This window comes from Diachasma alloeum, unplaced genomic scaffold (genome assembly GCF_001412515.2).
Source record: "Diachasma alloeum isolate Michigan unplaced genomic scaffold, Dall2.0 Dall_scaffold_00293, whole genome shotgun sequence".
Taxonomy (NCBI): Eukaryota; Metazoa; Arthropoda; class Insecta; order Hymenoptera; family Braconidae; genus Diachasma; species Diachasma alloeum.
The window spans coordinates 94,906-97,930 of NW_021680432.1; positions in this window are offsets into that span (position 1 = coordinate 94,906).

Consider the following 3,025-nt stretch of genomic DNA (forward strand, 5'->3'; position numbering starts at 1 on the left):
ATTGTTAAATAACAGATTTTGACCCTTTTGACCACTGTATCCATTTCCCATTTCAAGATCTTTCTTTTTTTTGTAATGCCCTGTATCTCTAAAAATTAATTCAAACGTAAGACTCGGTGTCTTATCTCTCGGTTATTTTGATACTTTCGAATGAATCATTACTCACTTTTGGGGAGTGTTTTCTTCAATTTCAGGTATAAAGTGTGGATACTCCACTCTCGTTTCCATTTTGAAGAAAATGTAACGTTGTGTGAAAATTTAACGTAATGAATGTTGTGGGGTTTTTAATAAGTCTGAAGTTGATTATGATTTATTTTGTTTCATTATCTATATGAAGGACGTTCCTTTTCAAGTGACCCATTTTCATCATTATTAGGAATAATTAGTGACTTTATTTATATGATTTGTAAATATGTATGGATTTGTATGTGTGCACGGGTGCATACATGACCGCGTATGTTGCCAAAATTTTGGTCAACGAGTTCTCTTATTAGTGAAGTTGAGTGGAATCAAGTTTTTGTCTTATGGAACTTCTAGAACACTACAAGAATGAGTGTTGAACACTCATTTGAGTTCTAGACGTCAGACGGAAAACAGACATCTGAATTAACGAAATTGTCTCTAAATCCACTGAATGTTTGAAAATTACTGATACGATTTGTATTTGAAAATGTTCGAATCATTTTCTCTGTCTAAAAAATTCCAAACATTCATTTCCAGACATTTTTATCATCTGAAATTCGATCATTTAGAAGTAATTCAAACATCTACTCGTCGGACATCTCATGAAGTGTTATCGCACAAAAATTTTAGACACTTCATGTTTCTTACAAGTTGACTTGCTCCCGTCCTTTTTTCTCCCTTACATATTCGATTTATCTCAAAATCTTTTCAAAATCGAACCTCCCTCAGGAGAGGTTCTTTCATCTCTCCAATCCTCCCCCCCCCCACTTTTAGTTGCTTTTTAGTGACTAAAAAATTTCCGCAGAATGCACACCAAAGTGTTTAAAATATGGCTACCAAAATGTCTAAAATTCAAAGATTATTTTTTATGCAGCGTTGGGCTAACGCAAATGATCGTCTCCCGAACCTAATCAATTACGAACATGTTAAAAAATATTGGTGATAACTATGTGTGTGTGTGTGTGTGTGTGTGTGTGTGTGTGTGTACGTGTATTCATTTTTTCAAATGCCCGGTAAGCTACTTCTATATATACTCTTTATCACATTTCCATGTATCTTTCAATATTGAAAATAGGAAATTTCATAGAAAAATCTATGGAAAATGTCAGTTTCATTTTAATCTATCCATAGAAATTCATAAAAATTAATAAAACCGGAATGAGATATATTTTTCATCATATTATGAATAAAAAATGAGTGGAACCTTTTTTCCACCCATTGTGATGAAAAAAATTCTCCGATACTCACGAGAGAAGAATGTTTTTTTTTCTCACGAGTATTAGATAAAAACTACGAGCCCTATGAGCCTAAAATATCTTATCGTAACGAAATATACTATTTCAAGACAATTGAATCGGCTTCAAGTCCATAAATTTTTCTATTTCTTTTTTTTTAATCAAAGAAACAAGAAATGTTTGAATACCCATGATTTCGAAAGGGGTATACCACGATTAACATCCACGACAAATTTTAATACCCAAATTGACATAATATTCGTGAGCAAGATAATGAAATATCGGTCTGGAGTCTACGAGACTTATTTTTCTGATCATAAACCGATTTTTATTGGACTCTATGATATAAATGATGCATTAAATGTGATTAACCAACATGTTAATCCAACAAATCCATCGAATATTAAAAAGAGTAATTATATATCCCCGACCGCAAAATTGAACGAGAAAACGAAAACTCAACCTCAAATTGTTTCAGAAGTAATACTTCCACAAAAAAAATTCAAGATCGTGTGTGACGCAAGCAACGAAAATAACCAACGAAGGATGACTAATACGAAAATATTGAAAAACGGTAACATGACGGTGTTACGTCAAGAATGGGTTACTTGACACAACTTTATTAAATTAAAATTCAATATATTGAACCAAAGAAACAAGATTAAATTCAAAGATCGTCTCGAATTTAAGGAATAGAATTCAAACACAAAACCCATTTACAAAGGTTGGAAAGGTTCACTTGGAGTAAAATGAAAAGAATTTTGAATAACTTTAAAGTGACTCAATAGAGTCTATATTTTAACAAAACAAGTAGAAAAGTATAACTACAACATTCGACTTACATTCACTGCTCTGCTTTCAGTCGTAAAGTATTTTGTATGTGGTTAAAAGTAATGCCGCACTGAATTTAAGACGTTGGATTAAATTCTTTATTTAAATGAATAAAATAATTAAAAATGTCACAAGACTTGGGATTTCAGAAAATAATTTAGTCACGAAAGACTAAAATGGAAATTAAATAGTCATCCAAGACTATATGAAAATTAAAGGTCGCGAAAAACCCGAAATATCGCCTTAATAGGTCGATAATAAAATTGGAACTGTGTCCAAAAGAAACTGGAGTATACTAACTCTCAGATATGAGCTACTACTACTACTGTAGCGATGACTACAAAATGCAATCGGAACTGTAACTGTCGTGCTGCTATCGCGCACAAGTCTTTATAGTTTATCTAGGAGGGTGTGTCCTCAGAATGCATAGGGAAATTTCGGGGACCAATTACAAATGACTCTAGCCGAAATTTCCCACTCCAGTGGTTTGAAATCTCCTTGTTTCGAGATCAACTCCATCTCTCTACATGAAGATGTTTTTGGGGTGTAGGCGGTCTTTTCTATTCCCCAACAACCAATGAAAATTGTTTTAGGAATGCCCATATATTCCCTCCACAATTCTCTTTTATCTCTTATTTTCAACTTAGCGTTAACATCTTTTGTTGTTTAATTTTTTAGAAACAAATTTCATGAAATGTTATGATAATCTATAATTCATTAGAGAAAAATAGTAATCTAATAGTAATTCAATAATAATTCAATGACATAAAAATATT